The sequence below is a fragment of the Rousettus aegyptiacus genome, unplaced genomic scaffold, assembly GCF_014176215.1.
Source record: "Rousettus aegyptiacus isolate mRouAeg1 unplaced genomic scaffold, mRouAeg1.p scaffold_m13_p_12, whole genome shotgun sequence".
NCBI classification, from domain to species: domain Eukaryota; kingdom Metazoa; phylum Chordata; class Mammalia; order Chiroptera; family Pteropodidae; genus Rousettus; species Rousettus aegyptiacus.
The window spans coordinates 54,881,203-54,902,657 of NW_023416287.1; the positions used below are offsets into that span (position 1 = coordinate 54,881,203).

Genomic DNA, 21,455 nt, shown 5'->3' on the forward strand with positions numbered 1-21,455 from the left:
AAGAAAAAGATAATAGTAATAACTGAACTTATACTAAATAGCACTTTTTCTCAAGCCCCTTAAATGTTTTACTTATATGCTAGATATTACGTATACTACCTCACTTAATAATCCAAAACAATCATAAAAGATAAGTGGCCCTTTTTCCTTATTTTTCACATATAAAGACCAAGTGACTTACCAAAAGCCATGCAGCTAGTAAGTAGTGGAACCAAGTTTCTCAGCTAAAGCTACCTGGCTCTATAGTCTGTATTCTTATTTTTCTGTGATTCTGGCCCCCAGGAGATATTAGCATCATACATTTAACTTTTAAATAAAACATGTCTAAAGAACCAAAACAAATACAAAGATAAAATAAAGATATAAAATAGTTAAAGCACAAGAGAAAGAAAACATAAGAGGAAAGGATTTTAGAACTGTACACTATAAAGAATCACAAAAATACATGTAACATAAAAATATATAATTATATAAAATAAATTTTATCCTAATCTTAACAAGTGATCAAAGAACAAATATTCAAAATGTTTGCCATTAATATCACCACTTTTCTTTTTTTTTATTTGACTAATGTCCTAAGGTTTTTGTCTCTGTTGAAATAGATAACTAGTTGCCTGCATTTACATTGTACAATTCAATGAGCTTTTTTTCAGTTATACTTGGCACACAACACACAAGCCTCAGCTGTACAGCATATTGATCAGAGATTCACACAACTCGTGAAGCACTCACCCTACCAAATCTGGCACCCCTCCCCCCACGTATTCATTCCAACATTATAAACCACCTTCCCCATGCTATACTCTACATCCCTATGTCTACTCTGCAACCATCCACCTGCACCTCTCAATCCCTTTGCCCTCTTCCCCCCATCAATCCACCTCCCATCTAGTATCCCTTAAAATATTCTCTGAGTTTATTTCCACTTTTGTCATTGTTGTTGATTTTGTTCTTTCGATTCCACATGTACATGAAATTATTCAATATTTATTTTTCTCTATTCGTCTCATTTCATTCAATGCAATACCCTCTAGATCCATCAAAGCAATATCTTTTTCCATCTCCTTCCTTTTAAACTGTGTGTGTCTTTTAATCTGAAGTGAGTCTCTTGTAGGCAGCATATGGAGGGGTCTTGTTTTTTATCCATTCAGCCATTCTATCTTTTGGTTGGAGCACTTAGTTCTTTTCCATTTGAGGGGTACTTGTTGATAGAAATATATTTGCTATCATTCTTTATTCTTGTTTTTAATACATGGTTTTTTCTTCTTAAAGAAGTCCCTCCAACATTTCCTGTAATATTGGCTTGGTGGCGATAAATTCCTTTAACCTATTTTTGTCTGGGAAGCTCTTTATATGTCCTTCCACTCTAAATGACAGCTTTGCTAGAGAAAGTATTCTTGGTTGTAGATCCTGGGTTTTCATCATGTTGAATATTTTGTGCCAAGCCCTTCTGTCCTGCACAATTTCTTTTGAGAAATCGGCTGCCAGTCTTATGGGTGCTCTCTTGTAGGTAACTATCTTCTTATCTCTTGCTGCTTTTAAGATTCTCTCTTTGTATTTAACCTTTGGCATTTTAATTATAAGGTGTCTTGGTGTGGGCCTCTTTGGGTTTCTGGTTCTGGGGAATTTCTGAGCATCCTGAGGTTTTATATTCATTTCCTTCACCTAGTTAGGGAAGTTTTCCATCATTATTTCTTCAAATAGCTGTTCAACATCTTGTTTTCCCTCAGGTATCCCGATGACATGGATATTTTTACCTTTAATAGTGTCCCAGAGGCTCCTTAAATTATTATTATAGTCTTGGCATCTTTTTTCTTGCCATTCTTATTGAATGTCCTTGACTTTCCCATCCTCTATATAGGTCATTTGATTCTCTTCTTTATTCACTTAGTTTATTCCATTTAATATATTTCTCGTCTCAGATAATGTGTTCTTCATTTCTAACTGGTTCCCTTTTATAATTTTCATTTCCATTTTTATGTTTTTTATCTTTTTGTTGAAGTTCTCACTTGTAGGTCTCAGGCCTGGCTGGTCCCAAATCTGGCTGTGATCCAGGCTCAAGGCTAAAAATAGGACCTCGGATTTAGAATGTTACATTAGTGTAGTAGAGTGCCTGTGCCTAAAATATGTAAACACAATTCCGCTTATTGTATCACACATGTGTAGCTGAATGCCACTATTGTACTCTGATACGTGTGGAGCCATGTGATCCCTTGGGGAGCAGAAGGGGAGCACAAAATGGGAAGATGAAGAAGGAGAAATTATGTGAGAGAATAGAACAAAAATCCAGGAATAATGGAGTCAAGCAATCTAACAGATGCAGAGTTCAAAACACTGGTTATGAAGATGCTCAGTGAGCTTATGGGAAGGGTAGAGGAATTCAGTGATGTCAGTGCCAAGTTGTCTGTTTCTATGTACTAGGCAAGGTGCCTAAGTCTCCTAGTCTTATTGCGAATTTGTGTAGTAAGTGTCCAGCGGTACAGTCCTGAGAGGGGTTCAGCTACAGGCCAAATTTAGCCTTTGCCTGTGCCCCTCCGGGGCCACCTGTTAAAATTCTGCAAGCAATCCACAGATGCTGTGCTTATAGTTGCCTCAAAAGGTCACACCAAATACCAAGGCCAGCTACCACCAGTGTGAGTCTTGGCGCTGCTCAACAAGGAGCACCGCAGCGAGCATACACCTGGATGTGGCTTGGTGAGGCCATGAGTTGGAGGAGGCAGGGTTTCAGAGAATCCTCTGGGCAAAGCAACCTCTGTTACCCAGTTTGATGACGTCTCTGCTATGGAGGCACTGAGTCCATCCACAAAACGAATACTGCCGGCACATCTATGGGAGAGAGAGCCTCGCTAAGGCCCTCACTCCGACAACTCAATGTCACTCTGTAAATCCCTGCACAGCCAAACCAGCACTGGTGGTCAGAGCGAGCAGGTCCATCACCATAGAAGTCTTCCCGTGGACACAACGAGAAGTCTCCTCTAAGAGGCATCTGCAGTTGCTACGTCCTCTGTCCCACTCAGCTGCTATGCCTGAGCAGCCTCATGTCCTCACCTGTCCTATCTTCTGCCATTGCAGGGTGATTTCTCAGATTTCTCCCTAGTCATATGGCTTGTTCATCTAGCTTCCAGGCAATTTTCTTTGCTGTTTGCTCCTTGTTTTTATCACAACTTTGATTTGGTTGCCAGAGGGATGAACAGAGCCTCTATCACCTGCATCATTCTTTCCCCTCTCCATCACTGCTTTTCTTAAAATAAATTGCCATGTTCACTTTTTTTATTCCCTTATTTAACAAATATTTGGTAAGGTGCAAAATACAGTGCTAAGAATTAGGGAAATAGGGATCCCTGTCCTCACGAAGATTACCTTCAGCATGCAAGTTAATCAAGCAGTGTCTGTGATTGAGGAGGTGTAAGAGGCATCTAGAGTACAAAGCAGAGTGCCTAAATTAGGTTCACTGTGGTCAGGAAAGCTTCCCAAAGGAAGCAAAGCACAAGCAAGGGCTGAGAAAAAGATGAGCTGGCCAGGTGCAGAGGAAGAATTCGGAAAAAAGATTTCAGTCTTTGCAAAGGCTTCGTGGCAAGAGTGTCATACACTCAAGAAATAGAAGTGTCCAGTGTCTATAATGGCTGGTCCCTGACACGCATGTATTTTTCTACCCTAATCTTTACTGTTTTTATTTTCAAGGGAGCATAAGTCAGGGAAAGGGCCCCAGGTTTGAAGCCAGATTGGAGTCAAATTAACACTTTGGCTCTGCAACTTATAATTTGATTTTAGACAAGTTGCTCGCCCTCCCTTAGCTTCAGGCTCATCTAAATTGAACTGTTCTCATTAAAATGTATGCAATTGCATGTGGGAAAATGGCTCGTACAGAAACATCAGTAAATAAGCATATTGACTACCTTTGCCTCAAGTTTTTTATAAAAATTTGAAGTGTTTCTTTATGCTTCTGGTTTTTAATTCATGAAACTTACTTTTTAAATTTAATCCACTATTGTTTTGACCAATTGCGTAATTTTGATATGGAACTGAAAGAGATCCCACATAATCACCTACAGTTTCCTCAAAGTAGTGTCTTGATTACTGGCATTTCAGGAAGCACAATTCTTCCCTGTGTAAGATGGTCCTATTCATCACAGGATGTTTTCCAATCCAGATCAGCAACTAGTGAATGCCAATAAATTCCAGGTCATTGAGACAAACAAAAATGCTCCCTGGAGTTTAATATCACCTTATTTGAGAACTGACTGATTATCCTCACCCACCCACATACACACACACATACACACAATTTTTACCAATAAAAAACCTAAGGATAAAAGGCTGAATTATTTTGCTCAAGGTCAAAGTTAGCAAGTATTAAGAACGGGACATGATTCTGTGTTTCTTGATTTTTAGTCCAGGTTTTTTCTGATTCTATTAATCCCACATCGTAATATTCCATTATTTTTTAAATTTAATTAATCTTTCATTTTAAAAATTAATTTATTTACCAAGCTGTATATATTTATTCACTTAAATGCTACATGAAAGGATTTTTAATTTATGGAGTAAGGAAAAGAAAACGGGCCATTTTATCACTCCAGCAAAAGGAGTTCAACCACCCTGGTCAATTTTCTTTTCAGTGCATTCTGTTATAATAAAAGAGTTCTAAAGAAGCAAACAAAAAGTCTGAGAATGTTTAGAGTCTGTTTTTCATCAATAATCAGTGTAATACGCAATCTCTGCTCCATCTAGGCCAAGTTATTCTTGGAGATAACACTCAATTCAGTGATGCATCATGGCCTACATGTTGAAAAATTTACTACAAATAACATCACCTCTTAGCTACTGTGCAGACAAATTTTACACTCCTTAGTTGTATTAACTTTAACAATTCTAGTTCCTGAAGATATGACACTGATTTCTATCTCCACATGCTGTAAGGTAGAGATTTTGCAATTCCTTAGATGCATTATATGTGGCCTATATTTTCAGGAAATATGTCTTCAAGTCTATATTCTGCATGTAAAATCCACAATCTGTGACATCAGAGCTTTTATAAACATCTCTGAACTCCTCTGAGTATCCAAATATTATGTGCATGCATTTACTTCTGATCAAGCAACCAGACACTGCTGCCTTTCTCTAAATCCCAAAGTCCTGAGGGGCATGAGTATTCATAAGGGTCAGTGAACTACAGAATCTTTGGAGAGTTTAAGAAGACAGAAGGTCAGTGGTAACTTTGTGAATTTAAAAAAAGATATCAAACTGCTTTCTATTTTCTCTGAAGTTTGAAAAAAAAGACATAGTTCAATAACAGAATGCTGGACAAAAAGAAAGTTGCCCACATTTTTAATCACAATATAAAAGAAAAAGCTACTAAGCCACATTTGGTAAGTCCTGCCGTTAGCATAAGAGAGACCTTGTCTTCTGAGATGAGTGATGGATGAAATACCTTAAAAGTATTTCTGATCTACAGCTCCATGAAACCATCCTTAGGAGCAAAAAAAAATCATGGATTATATCTAGTTCCTGAAGACTTAAGACCTTGGTGACATCAAGGTAATGCGCCCTGTTTTTAATACATATGAAGATAAATGATCTTCTGAATTCCTTTATCTACAGTAGTTTAAACATTTCCATCTCTCATTTGACCCCGGTTCATTCAGTCCCATTTATATCAAAAGTGGAAGATAGGATGGAATTACTCTGATAGGTGTATTAATCGCTTTCCTTGCAAATATCATTCCTATTTAATACCCAAATCTAAATAATTGAGAAAACATAGCCCTTACCTCCTTTCCATTAGTGCAATTGACAAAAATAGAATATCAAAAAAATATACCTCATTTTTATATTTATACCTTACGGGTTCTTTTATAAATTTGGTTTTAGACTAAAAAAAAAATGTGGGTTGTCAAAAACAGTTATGACCATATACCACACAGGCATATTCAGGAAAAATGTGATAGGTTAGGAACAGAGAAACAGAGTTTCAGTGGCCTATATAGAATGTTAAATACCTTTGTAAAGATACAGGTTCAAAATAGCCAAGTACATAATTTTTTAGAAAGCACACATTTTTAATTTGCCTCATTGGAAAAGAACCATGAGAGTCAGATAAAGGAAACCTCAGCTAAATTATGCTGCATGTTTAAAAAGAAATACAACAAATAAAAATAAAAATTAAAAATAAAGGACATTCTACTTCACAAATATTTTCCCAACATCTTGTAGCTCTTCTCAAAACTATTATATCCATGCATCTTTTTATAGTCCATACTCAGCTAAACTTCTTTAAAGGCATCTGTCTTATTAAAAGAACATTTTACAATAATTGAAACCACATTACCAAAAGCCCATCATAGCTCTTTTCTTTAATATAACCATATCTCAATTAAACATAAAAATCCCTATGGCTTGGCAATGTGCAAAATCTCAATTTTTTTCTGCGAAAAAAAATATCGATTTTCTTTCCATGGCATATACAATGCATCACACATTAGAGGGCGAGGCTCTCCCAATAATCAGAAAGTTTAAAATTATATTCACAGAGTATTTTGATATCAATTACCATTAAAGAATATCTAGAATATTCAACTAATGTATTTAATTCAGATTAAACTATATTTATCTTGCTCCCACCTATCCTCTCTCCTCATTCTCCATTCCTCCTTTTACCTAGATCAAAATAATTTTATTTTTCATATGTAGTCTCAAATTTTCTCTCATAGGCCACCCTACAGATTTTGTTCTTCATTTTGACACAGTGACCAGAAAAAAAAAAAAACGACTTAATTGGCAACTTTAGTCCAGTCTTCTCCTCTCACAAGCTCACTAACAACCCCAAATAAACATAAGAAAAATAGACAATATTCACTGAGTGTATTTCTATTGGTCCTGCTCTAAATGCTTCACATACATTAACTCCTCTTATCTTTATAACACTTATACAAAATAAGTACTAATATTCCTTCCATTTTATGGGTGATAAAAATGGATGACAAAACTGAGACACAGAGAGCTTGAGAAATGAACCCAACACGAAACAGCTAGGATATACAGAACTGGGATTTAAATCCAGGCATAATCTGGAACCAGAAACCATATTTTCAATAATTATTGACTATTAGGTTTTTAAAATAGTAAAATGCTTGTTTTGCAAACAGTGTGAAGCCACAAAAATGTACAGGGAAAAATAAAACAAAATAATGTATTTGCTGCACAAAAGCAGCATCAGGACAATTTCTTATCTTCTTTTTCTAGTACATTGTTCTGAGATACAAAATAGCTAATAAGTGACGTTATTAGAATATGTTTTTATAGACATTTTATTTTTTTAATCAATATAATTTTTTGGCAACAGAAATTTTATTTTTTTATTTTTTACTTTTTTATTAAATTTATTGGGATGACAATGGTTAATAAATTATATAGGTTTCAAGTGTACAATTCTATAGTACATCATCTGTATGTTCATCACCCATAGTCAAATCTTCTGCCACCATATATTTGACCTCCTTTATTCTTATCTACCTCTCCCCTCCCCTCTTTCCTCTGGTAACCATTAAACTGTTGTCTATGTCTATGAGTTTTTGTTTGTCTTGTTCGTTTGTTGCTTTCAGTTTTATATAGCACATATGAGTGAAATCATATGGTTCTCAACTTTTTCTGTCTGACTTACTTTACTTAGCATGATAATCTCAAGATCCACCCATGTTGTCACAAATGGCAGTATTTCATCTTTTCTTATGGCTGAGTAATATCCCATTGTATATATGTTCATCTTCTTTCTCTAGTCATCTATCGAAGAATACTTCAGTTGTTACCATGTCCTGATCACTATGAATAGTGCAACAACAAACATTGGGGAGCATATGTCTATGGATAAATGTTTTCAAATTTTGAGGGTAGATACCCAGAAGAGGATTGCTTGTTATACGGTAATTCTATTCTTAATTTTTGAGGAACCTCCATACTGTTTTCCATAGTGGCTGTACCAATTTACATTCCCACCAGCAGTATATAAGTGTTCCTTTTGCCCTACAACCTCTTCAACACTCGTATTGCTTGTCTTATTGATAATAGCCAATCTTACAGGTGTGATGTGGTATCTCATTGTGGTCTTAATTTACATTTTTCTAATAGCTAATGAAGTTGAGCTATTAGAAGACAAGAACTACAACATCAAGATCTTTTTAGTACGGATTTAACAAACCTTTCAAATAGGATTCTAAAATTGTTCATGTGTGCTGTAGACTGAATGTTTGTGCCCTCGCCTCCCCCACCCCATTCATATACCGAAACCTAATCTCCAGTGTGATAGTATTAGAAGTTGGGGCCTTTAGGGCGGTAACTAGATCACGAGGTTGGGGCCCTCATAAATGGGATTAGTGCCTATATAAAAGAGAACCCAGAGAGCTCTCTTGCCCTTTCTGCCATGTGAAGACACAAGAGAAGATAGCTGACTATAAACGAGAAAGCAGGTCCTCACTAGATGTCAAATCTGCCAGCATATTTACCATGGACTTCCTAGTCCCCAGAACTGTGAGAAATAAATGTCTGTTACATAAACCATCCAATCTATGGCATTTTTATTATAGCAGCCTAAACAGATTAAGACAGAATACATTATTTTTTTCTTTTAATGATTTTTATTATTGATGATGACATTCAAATAAATTTAAAGTAAACTAAAATTTAAAGTAAAGTAAAAAAGAAAATGTCTGATTTATCCTGTCAGTTTTCACGGATTCATGTATGTCACATACATTATAACCGGAAGGTCAAAACAGGTGTAGTTGAGATAACACGAACCAGCTGAGCCTTTGGTTGACTGATTGCCTATAGGAACCAGGCTGCACAGCAGGAGGTGAGTGGCGGCCAAGCAAGCAAAGTTTCATCTGTATTTGCAGCTGCTTCCCAGTGCTAGCATCACCACCTCAGCTCCACCTCAGGTCATCAAGCATTAGTTCTCATAGGAGCACCAGTCCTTGGTGCCAAAAAGGTTGGGGACCACTGCTTTATCCCTTTACTCCATTGTTTTTCTTTCTAACACTTACCACTTGCTAGTATGTGTGTTCATATTCTATATTCTCTTTAAGGAAAGTACAGATTTAGAACTCTTTTTGTTCACTGACACAGTGCCTGGTATTGGTTAAAAGGGTGAATTTTTCCCTCCCTAATTATTACTTTTATTTTAAAAGTCTGGTTTTAAATACACCTCCTTCAAATGATGGTCTAATCTCTAATCCTTAAAACTCAAAACATAAACATCTCTTGATTTTTACAAATTTCATTGTCAAAAGCCAAATAAAAATTAATCTAATAAAAAGGGCAAAGAAACCAACTTCTATTTAAATTTTAGTACAAAAAAAGTTTTCATTGGAATATTGAAGTTGGAAAATTTTTATTTTACTCTGGCTCTCAAAGTTTTTGTTTTCTTTATTTATCAGTTCAGTTGAACAGATATTTCTTGACAGTCAACCATAAGGTAAGTTCCAGAAGGTCAAAGATGAATAAGACACAATCTACACCTTAAAAAATGTAGTCTAGTAAGAATTATAAATATATATATATATATATATTTTTTACACTACTTCAGGAGCAGACAAAGGAGAAATTTAGAATAAATGGAACCTTCTTCCTGAAATGTGTAATTCCTGAAACATTCCCAATCTACTTTTCAAAAACTCATAGAAGAGGAATTTCTTCCTATATCTGGTTGCATGAAACCACAGGTAAAAAAACATACTTCATTATTTAGCAAGGTTGAAATTCTCTTTGTTTCTCTTTTGTTCAATTTACTCACTTCAGTTTGGATCAGTTCCATTAACGATGTTGGAAGAGATTAATATTGCAGTAATTTCCATGCTGGGTAATGTATAGGAGAACAGGAAAAGCAAAATAAAAACAATTGAAGGTATAAACACTCTTGCAGATTCAGATGGTTCTCCTTCACTTCTCAAATTTTATAAATGCTTGCCTAGCACATCCACCATATACTATTCAAGGAGGAAATTTTTAAATTATAGTCTATGAATTTTGCCACTTATTAAAAATTCTAGTAAAAGAAAGAAGATTGACTTTCTGCTACAGTTAAGGATTTGACTATGTGTGAATTTCAATTATGCCTTCTACAATTATCTTGAATAGAAAGAAAAGGCAAGATCTGGGGATTCTAGTCCTGGTGGCTAGTATAAACATCTTAAATGAGCCTTTTAACTTTTCATGGCCTAAGTTTCTTTATTTTGAGAAGAGGGGGAAAAAAAGATTGAAGATAATTTCCATGGTTTTGTCAAGTTCTAAGTTTACTAAGCATGTGTTATGAATAATTAAAACATGCTGTTATCTTTCCAAATAATTTCAGTACAAAGCACCACTTGTGGCCTAGAAATTCAGTAATTTTCCTTATGTAAACATCATCAGCAATAATATTTGGTGCAAACCACTTTTGTCAAGATACAAAGCTCACAACATAACTGAGAAAAAATTTTTAAACATGAAAAATTACCTAACAGAACAAGTTAAATAAGACTGGCATAGATGAGTGGTATCCAAACCTGCATAGCAACCAGAATCATCAGGAATTAAAATAATAATAATAATAATAATCATAATCATAAAACATGAAATCAGAGTATTTCAGCATGGGACCAAAGATTTTTTTTTAAATTTTCTCCTGTGACTTTCATATGTAGTCAAGTTTGTGAACCACTGCTATAAATAATAAATGTTATGAGTTCTGAACACTGAGGGACCTCTGTGTGCTAAATTAGTTTGGGAAAGCTAATAATAATGTGTATTGTTGAAACTGATTCATAATTTTTCCTTGATCAGCCAGTAATTGTTCAAATGAAATTGATAGTAGTAATTCCTTAGGGAAATGATAATCAGTCAAACTTTTCCTACAGCAAATGAATTACATTCAAATAAACTCATATATTCCCTCTCAAATCTCATAATAATATCAATTATTACACCTTAAGTTTGCATATTGTTTATGGATTACAATGTTTTCCACATGAATTCTCAGTTGAACCTTAGTTATGTTATCACCATTTTAAAAATCAAGAAATTAAAGCTCAGAGATAATCATTGCAGGATCACACAAAGAAGTAGAAGCTTGAATTTAAACAAAAGTTATTCTGACTCCAAACACTTCTTATCTAATCTTATAAACAGTAAAAATTGTTCTTGACATAAGATACTATTTAAAGCAATGCCACACTAACTTAGTATATTCATATGAATTAAATTTAACTTTATTTAATTTAGGCAGGTAAGAAATTTTTCTTTCTCAAAGATTTGCAAATATTTTTAATTTATATGACTTCTGAATCAGAATCACTCTTACTGAAACAGCTCAACTTAATATTCAGAGTAATTTTAATTCTACTTTTTAAGACCCATTTAAAAACCTGCGGGAAAGTCTCTGCTAGGCATGACAGTGAGTGGAAATGATTTCTTCTACTAGGAAGCAAGCAAACTTGAACGCAACAAGAGAAAGTGTTATAAATAAAGACAGAAAACCAGAAACTCTAACTACCATCCAAGAGAAAATTCTACAGAGGCATTCTTTAACAAGGGCAGAGCTTGTAAAACAGAGCAGAAGAGCACAGACTTTAAGGTCAGCTGACCTGGCTTGAAATGTAGGCTTTAAACGTACTTAACAGTCAGTCAGCTTGGGCAAGTAATCTTACAAATGGAGATATGTAGGGTATATCCTATAGTATTAGTTTTTTATTGCTGCTGTAACAAATTACCACGGAATTAGTGGCTTAAAATAACTCCAAATTTATCTTGCAGTTCTGAAAGTCAGAAGTCTACAGCGGATCTCACTGAATAAAATCAAAATGTCAGGGCTGTTGCATTCCTTCTGAAAGTTCTAAGAAGAATTCACTTCCTTGGTTAATCCAGCTTCTAGGAATTGGTTGCATTCCTTGGTTGTGACCACTTCTGTCTTCAAAGGCGGCAATGACTGGTGAAGTCTTTCTCGCATTGCATCACTGATTCTGCTGTCTCTCTCCTCCACATTTAAGAATCCTTGCGATTACACTGAGCACACCTAAACAATCCAGGATAATCTCACTATTTTAAGGTCAGTAGATTAGCAATCTTTATTCTGTCTTCAACTTTAAGTCTACTTTCCCATGTAATATAACATGTTCATTCACAAGTTCCAGGAGATATAAGCAATTAAGAGGCAGAGGCAAAGCAGAGAGAAGTCTGAAACACTCTCTGGCATCCTAGGTTCTCTTTGTGCTTTGGACATGTGCTCCCTGGACCAAAATAGTAGATGAGATCTCAAGAAAACTCCACATAGTGGAGAGTATTCAAGTTATAAAACACTTCCATTTTATATCCCCTGATAGTTCATACATGATATTCACCAGGGAGCCATGTTTCATAAGTCCATCAATTGTTGGTTTGCTTATGACAAGTAATCCTAAAACAGGAACATCCTCCTCCAGGCATCCATAGACTAAGAATACCCTACTAGAAAAAATTACTAATCTTTTTCACTGGAGGTCCATTTTTTATGTTTCCAAGGAGACTATACTGAGCCACCTGCCATCTTTCTCTTCCCAGGAGTGTTCCCCTAGTAATCAGGGAAGATAGAGTCACAGGCCAGCCACTTCAATGCCTTCCTCCCCAGAAGCATTATCATGGACTGAGATACGTGATTTATATAAAATGCCTTATACTATCTTGCACATAATATATGCTCAATAAGTAGTAGCTATTATCATTATCATATCAAGTAAGAATCTGTTAACTTGATTATAATAATCATGGAATAAAATATTTGTGTGGCCATGTGTAAAGAAAGACATTTAAGATATTCTCCCTTCTTCCAGATAAAGAGACTCTAGTAGAGATTCTTAAATAATTATAGTAGGCTATAATATATTTACCATATACAAAATACAGACTAAAAACATAAAAATTCAAAGAATAAAGCAAATGAGGACTGTTTCACACAGAGGAAGAGGCTGTGGTCATGGCTGGTGGTGGCAAGCAAAAGGAAAGAGAAAAGCAGAATGACAGGTTTGGATGCAGCCCAAGACTAATATTCTACTGGGAGGAGTCTAGAAAGATAAAATTAGTTTATACTAAGCATTTCAGAGACTACTCTGGCCAAGAGCTTTGTTTTTGTTTTTCCTTTTTTGTTTTGTTTTGTTTTTTATTTTTTTTTTTAGGTAAGGCAACCCTTGGTTGACCTCACAGGTTGCAAGGACCTTGTCAGTTTACAATCCCTTATTTATTTATTTATTTATTTTGCCTACAGCACCTGGTCTTCCTAGGTGGTCTCCCATGCAAATACTAACCAGGCCCGACCCTGCTTAGCTTCTGAGATCAGACAGGATTGGGCTTGTTCAGGGTAACATGGCTATAGACCTGGCCAAGAGCTTTGAATGTTAATCTAAATAGCATAGACTTCCTCCTCTAGGGGATTCATTGGATGTTTTTGATTGAAAGGTGACATTTTGAAATTGTTTGTTATGAAAGTTGGTCACAATGTGGTATTTTGGATGTTTTTATTGTTTGTTTTAGGATACATCTAAGGACTCAGTCACTTTTCCATTTGTCCAAAAGTAAAGTGTAGATGATCTAATCTGTGTTCTGAGTTTTACTGGAAAATATAAGAAATCCTCCAAAGTGTGACAAAGCAGGGTTCTTTTAGGACTGTCATTAAAATCAAAAGGCCTGGGTTTTCATTTCATTCACTAGCAAATAATGAGACAATTAATTTCCTCATGTGTAAAATAAAAATAATAATACATATGCTGCATGCTTACTGTAAGTATAGGAATAATAAATTACCTAATACCATTTTCAGCACATGTTGTCACACAAGTGGCAGTCATTATATTCCCCTGCACAACAGATTATTCTACACTCTGAGGGTGTCCCAATTGGCTTCAGTTATACTGCCTCTACATAATCATATGTAAGTTTGGAGCCTACAGGAATAAAGTCTTCATATTTTTAGGGGATTAGAGCCCTCCCACTGCTCCCACTCCTCCCACTCCTGGAATTTAACTTCTGTTCTGAGCACCAAGATGCCAATATCAGCAACTATCTAAATATGGAAGAAAAATGGTGATTTACCCATGACATTTTTCCAAACTGGTCTGGTGTACATTTCACATAGGAATACTCCCTGCTTTTTCAAAGACTCCAGCTACTTATTCATTGTCTTGCAGTTCATTTCTCTTGAGCAACAGTCGAGCTTAGCAAAGTACCTTATAATGTCATGTGTAGCCACCCCAAATCCAGTCTTGTTCTAAGTATATTGCAAAACTAGCCTATCTTGAGACTTTTTTATAATTTTCCTAGGAATGAGCACATGCATTACTTACCCAAATAATATTAGTCTCTTAGATTCATGACTCTCAGCAGGGAGAATAAAAGTCAATGAGATAGTAACACAGGTAAATAATATGGCAAATTCTCAAATATTAAAAAATGTAAGGAGACATTTATTACTGTTTTCTATACCCCATTTATTTTCTGGTAGAGAAACAACTCCTTTAATGTATCAATCATAGTACCAGGCCCTTTTGCTCATATGGTTGATTAGAGTTAGAATTTGACCAAAGTCAAGCCAAAGTTCCAACATGGCCATTAGCCTGATGTCTTCATGGCCATATATAGAGCCATAGGTCACTGCCAAATGACTGGTCTAGAGATCCCTCATTATTCAAATTCCCAGGAAGAGAATCTGACTGACTGTCCATTAGCAGGTCAACGCAGAGTGGCTTTATGTCAGGTGTCCATCTCCATCCATTATTAAGCTGAACGGTAAAGTTGCAAAAAGAGCTAGGCATCACACACACACAAAAGAATGCTTTAGAACTGTCACCCCAAAATTGAATGAATAAACAAGATTAAGTAAAACACATCTGAATAGAAAGTATAACTAGCACAATATCAGTTAGCAATTGACTGATATTACTTAAAATAAAAGGATGATCAAAGGCCCTTTGATCCTAGGAGCATAACACAGCTATGGCTATGGATTGCTTGAAAGTAAAGAAACTTATGAATCTCCGTTCCCAGGTACCAGGCTATATCGGAAGTATTTCCTGAAGGAGTCAGTCTTCCATATAACACTTTCAGTAAAATTCCCTGACAAAAATTACTGGTTTTTCATGAGAATTAAATCCTACATCTCCCATTCCACAAGGTGAAGAAACAGAATATACACCATATAGCTAAGGATAGAATATAGAAAGCCACCAGCAAGGACAAGAACGGCCCCACAGTAAACCCAGAAGCATTTAACACTATCGAAACCTTGGCTTTAACCCAAAAGGGTCTACAATGAGAACACTAAAGTCCCTACAACTTGCCAAGCAACAATTTTCTATAGGCTAAGAGCCAGAGTTTCTGAAGAAATAGATCAAGACATTGTGGAATAGATCCAGAAATCAGGACACAGGCAGACCCCAGAGAATTGAGCCAACAAAACAGCATGTGCTTCATTAAGGATGACTAGCTACTCCTGGCCAGTGGAGAGATGCCAACTTTCCATATTGAAAAAAAAAATGTTTTGATGGTCTAAAATCTTCACAGCGTAACCAAAAAAAAAAAAAAAAAAAAAAAAAAAAAAAAAAACCAACCAAACAAACAAAAACATATAGATAGCTAGGTCTACTTTGTAAATATTAGTTATGACCCCTCATAAATTGTATGAATCGAGTGAGTTTCATAAAATCCCTTTTGCTAAAAGGTACTACCTTAAGTATCTTAAGCATTGTTGTACCTAATATAACTAAATCTAAGTAGACCTGACCTACAATATCCTTTCTGTAACTATGTGCATGTAAAAACTGAATTATCCTCTATCTCTGCTCCTACTTTCTGGGTTTGAGAAGACAGAAGATTAAAATTTGCTTAGAGAGTAGATCTTATGTAAGTGTTCTTACTACACACACCAAAAAATGATAATAACATAGGAAGCAGGAGGAAACTGAGAGGTGTTGGATATGTCTATGGCCTTAATGGTCATGGTGGCTTCATATATTTATCCCCAAACTCATCAAGTTGTATATATTAAATACACACAACTGTTTACATGTCAATCATATCTCAATAAAATAGTTTTTAAAAAGAAAAGATAAGAGCATCATCTGGAAAATGTTCTGTATCTCTTCCTGGTAACTAAAGAACAGTTACTTATAATTTTTTCTAAGGTTATTTTTCAGCTTAGGTTATTTTAATTAAAAGGAATCATTGCTTATTGCTTTACACAATGCATTTCTATGAAATAAGACATCATATATGACCTTGAATAGAGACATTTTTAACTACGTTGTGTGTAACATTCCTAAGAAACGTTAAAGAAAATAAAACTACCCTTGGCTGGGGTAGTAACATCAACTTCTTATAAATATGTCCTTTTCAATCTCAGCTATTGCTGAGGAACTGTTGATTGGCTATATCTACAATCTGTGTATACGTGTGAAGCAGAACATTTACATAAATTGTTTATATATTTTCAAATAAATAACTCCCTAACACCTTTATTACAGTGCATGCCTCCCCTTGCTTGTTTTATTAATAAGCACACTTTATAGAGTGCCTTTCTACAAATGCATGGCTTAGGGATGAGGACATAGAGTCGAAAGATGACAAGGAGGATATTGCTAATACAAGTTGAATACATAAGTACATTAATCACACAGGCCACTCTCTATTATTCAGCAGCTGACATAGTATGAGATCAGCTCAGCTGGCCCCCGCTCCTGTCAATTGAACACATATTTATCAAGGACTTACTCTGTACCCTGTACCTGGTGAGAAGCTGCAGAAGAGAAAAAGGGACAAAAAGGGAAAAAGAAAGGGAGAGGGACAGGAAGAGAAAGGAAAGGGAGATGGAAGGGGCATCGCCTGAGGAATGCTGTTCCGGTTGCGAAAATGCAATGTACATACAGAAAACAACTGCAGATCACTACTCAAGTATTGCTGTGTTCTTCCTTTGACCAATAATTTGTTAGGGAGATTTATTGTCTATCATTACTGCTACCACAAGGCATTTAAGACAACTGGGACTCAAATGAGCTTGTTGTTTTTCTTCTATTTAATAGATCTGAGAAGAGTCTTCATAGGGGAGGAAGGGAAAAGGGTAAAATTATTGATTAAAAAAAAGATATGAGGTTACCTACAAGTGTCATTTTCCATATTAGCATGGAAAACCAAATAATAGCTTTATTGAGCACTATAACATATTAAAATATTGTATTTGAAAAATGGTATAACTATATAGATGTTCTACATATACGAAAGTTTCTTCTCAAGATCCTTGTGTTCTTTAAGAATCAGACTGAGTTACATATTTAGAATACAATAAAAGCACAAGGTCCTTTGTATTAGGCAGACCTTGATTTGAATACTCTTTCCCTGAATTCCTTACTTATGATTCACGTAATCAAGGGTAGATAATTTAACTTTTCTAAGCCTTAATTTCCTCTTCTGTCAAACAAGGATAACTACAGCTGTTTTAAAGGAAATAATGAAGATTTAAATAAACGATACGAATAATTTCACCTTACACAGTGCCAAGTACATAGCAAGTAATTGATAAATGCCACTTTTCCTTCTCTCTAATCAGAGAAGTAAGCAAACATATGTTCTAAAGTTTAAAGAGAGGAATATTCAAAAATAGAATTGGACATTATATAAAATTAAGAAGAGAACACAACTGTATTTAATTTAAAATATCACCCTGGCTTTGCTGCATCTACTGCGAGGATGAAGACCATTCTCGGCAATCAGACTGTTGACATTCCAGAAAATGTGGACATCACTCTGAAGGGATGCTCAGTTACTGTGAAGGACCCCAGAGGCACCCTGAGGAGGGACTTCCATCACATCAATGTAGAACTCAGTCTCATTAGAAAGAAAAAGAAGAGGCTCCAGGTTGACAAATGGTGAGGAAATAGAAAGGAACTGGCTACTGTTCGCACTATCCATAGTTGTGTGCAGAACACGATCAAGGGAACATGACTGAAGGTATTACACTGGGCTTCTATTACAAGATGAGCTCTGTGTATGCTCACTTCCCCGTCAACGTCATTTTTTAAGAGAATGGTTCTCTTGTTGAAATTCGAAATTTCTTGGGTGAGAAATACATCTGCAGGGTTTGGATTAGGACAGGTGTTGCCTGTTCAGTATCTCAAACCTAGAAAGACAAGTTAATTCTTGAAGGAAACTACATTGAATATGTATCAAAATCAGCTGCTTTGATTCAACATGCTGAAACAGATAAAAACAAGGATATCAGAAAAAATTTGGATAGTATTTATGTTTCTGAAAAAAGAATAGTTCAGCAGCCTGATTAATAAGATCAAAGTTGTCCAGCTGCAAAAACACCAAGATGTCGGATGATTCCTCAGACTTACCTGTGATATTTTAAAGACACAATAAAAAAATAAAAATAAAAAATAAAATATCTCCCTGAAGCAGGCATTTACCTAAGTGAACATTTGTAGGGTGCTCCCTCACTCATTGTAGATTTATGGTACTTAGCATAGACCTCTATTAGAGTACTCATCTTTTTATAATTAATTGTGTTCATGACTGTCTCCTCCATCCTACAATGAGTTCTGTGAGGTCGACATTCAAATCCTATATATAACGTCATATTTTTAAATGACTGTATGCACATATGAATGACCAAGTGCTTAAAGATGAACTGATAAGAATTCTGAAACTGTCCCTGTATAAATAAAATGCACTGCTATATAGCAAAGGAGTGCCTAACCTAACAAATTAAAGTCTAAGTAAAATTAAAGACATTTCAAAAAAAAAAAAAAAGTTGTGTTAAACTATTAAGTGGGAAAAATCAATTTTGTGTTTCTGGAATAATAACTATGTTAAATTTTTTAACTACATACCAAAAAGAAAGAAAGAGAAAGAAATACAACAAACAATGGCCAAGATCAATAATTGGCTCTTAAAGAACACTTTAAATGTTCATCTTATTTGATCTCTCTCTCTCCCTCTCTCAATTTGACCCTGAGATTTTCTTCTCATGGTACTCATTTTTCCTGAACAATCTTCTTTATTCATTTATTCAATCACTCAATCAATGTGTATTACTTAAGTATCATCCATGTGCCAAGCATCCTGCTAGACACTGGGTACATTGAAGGGAATGATAAGGGCATCGTATCTGCCCTCAGGGATCTTGCTGGGATGACAAGCATTTCAAGGAGATTGCTGAGGGTCAAGAGACTCAGGACATGGTGCCAGGAGAGCACCTAACACACTTGAGTAGGAGGGAAAGCCCCTTGTAGAAAGTAATTTTAAGCTGAAACATAAAGTATAAGGAGTTAGTCTTGAGAAGAAAGGATGAGAAAGAAATTTGTGAGGGCTGGGAGGACATTTCATTGGCTTCAATTGTTGTTTATGAACTAACGTCTCTAAGCTTTGCATTTCTAGCTCAGAAAATTTTCATTACTTTCAAGCTAATATATGGCCTTCGACCATATGTCCATGTCCAAACTGAAATCCTTTGTCTCCAATTCTTCTTCTATGTTCAAAAAGGGACAGGGCACACTTACTCTATATTTCCATTCTTTCCAATCACCCAATCCAGAAATCTCACGTTATTCTGTATGTCTCTCCCTCATCCTCAGTATCCCATGAGTCACTAAGTGCTATTCTAACACTTAATCTCTTGAAATTCTCCATCCTTATCACCCCCACAATCACAGCTTTAATCCAGGTCCTCATCATCTCCTGAAAGAACTATCAAAATAATTGCCTTATGTTTCCCTGCTTCCAATTTCACCTCAACTTCAAATTCATTTCTCACATTTCCTCCAGAGTATTATTTTAAAAATGCAAATCTTGTCATATTCCTCCATAACTCCTTTGATAGCTCCCCACTGCTCACAGATAAAAATATGGATTCCACATGGCTTTAACACCTTTCATCATCTGGCCTCTGCTCACTTCTCCATTTTAACCTACCACTGCTCCTTCTTTATACTTTAGTATCCCAGTACACCACATGATAATTCAATTTCTAAAGAATCTGGATAAAGTTCCTAAAATTCTCCTTCTGCCTGGAGTGTACTACCTGCCTTCTTCCAATTTCTACCCAGCAAAATCTCCTCCTTCAAAAAAAGCTTAATATTTCCCCTTCCATAAATCATTTCTGAGTTTCCAATCTTGAATTTAGTGTTATTTCCTGTATATTCCATTTGTATCTTCAGCCATCATAAAACAACTCTTCCCCCACCACTGCCCTTATCTAATTAATATTTGGCTAGTTAACTTTCTTCAATCTTTAGATGTCTCCAAACTTCACTTCCTAAGAAAAATCTGAGACCCTTGACTAGGTCAGGCCTCTTTTTATAAACTTTCTTAGAACTTTGTTTTTATTTCTTCCCAGAATTTTTCTTGGTTTGCAATTGTATATATTCATTAGTGATTTCTTTGCTCACTAGACTATTATATAGTGGCAGGCCCTAGGTCTATTGTTCTAATAACTTATTTGATAACATACCATTACATTTAATCCCACAACAACCCTAAGTAATTATTATTATTACCATATTTATAGGTAGGTAAATTGAGGTTTTGAGAGTTCATGTAACTTTCCCAAAATCAAACAGATATTGGGTCAGGATTAATTCTAAGACTGTCTGCTTTGAGGTCCAAGCTTTAAAAATCACCATTATACAAATATTTTTTTTCAGTAATTTATTAAATAAATTATCTTTTCATCAATTATATTTACTTCATAAGCCTAGAGGTGAATTTTGTTATCTGTTCTATATATTTTTATATTTTCCAAATTGTCAGTAATGGTACTTTATCAATTTATGACAGAAAAAGTAAAAGTTTAGCTAAAAGAACACTTTAGGTCAACTAATTTTACATAAAGATTTTAATGTGTGCTTTGCTCTGAACCAAAGATGTTCAAAGAATAGAGATAAAGTAAGGTTAATGTAAGTTATGAGATAGAATATCACTTCACACCTATTAAAATGGCTCTCATTAAAAAATACATAAAATAACAAGTGTTGATGAAGATGTGGGAAAATTGGAATCTTTGTTGACTGGTGAGAATGTAAAATGGTTCAGCTGCCATGGAAAATAGTATGACAGTTTCCTCAAAAATTAAACATAAGCTCTACTTCTACGTACATAACCAAAAGAATTGAGAGTAGGGACCTGAATATATATTTGTACACCAGGGTTCATAGCAACATTATTCACAATAGCTAAAGATGAAAACAACCCAGTGTCCATCAACAGATGAACAGATAAAATGTGGTGTGTACATACAATGGAATATTAAAAAGGAATAAAATTCCGATTCATGTCACAACATGGATGAACCTTAAAAACATTATACTAAATGAAATAAGCCAGACACAAAAGGACAAATATTATGCAATTCCACTTATATCAGATACCTAGAATAGTCAAATTCATAGAGACAGAAATTAGAATAG

At 35.2% G+C, this 21,455-nt stretch overlaps 1 protein-coding gene and 2 pseudogenes across 1 annotated transcript in view; 1 reads left to right on the plus strand and 2 right to left on the minus strand.

Annotated features, from left to right (window-relative positions):
* Nucleotides 1–21,455, minus strand: part of ADCYAP1 (adenylate cyclase activating polypeptide 1) — a 661,277-nt gene that overhangs the window by 475,402 nt on the left and 164,420 nt on the right. The gene's annotated exons all lie outside the window — the stretch shown is intronic.
* Nucleotides 13,259–13,377, minus strand: LOC118610488 (annotated as a pseudogene).
* LOC107520577 lies at nucleotides 15,670–18,735 on the plus strand (annotated as a pseudogene).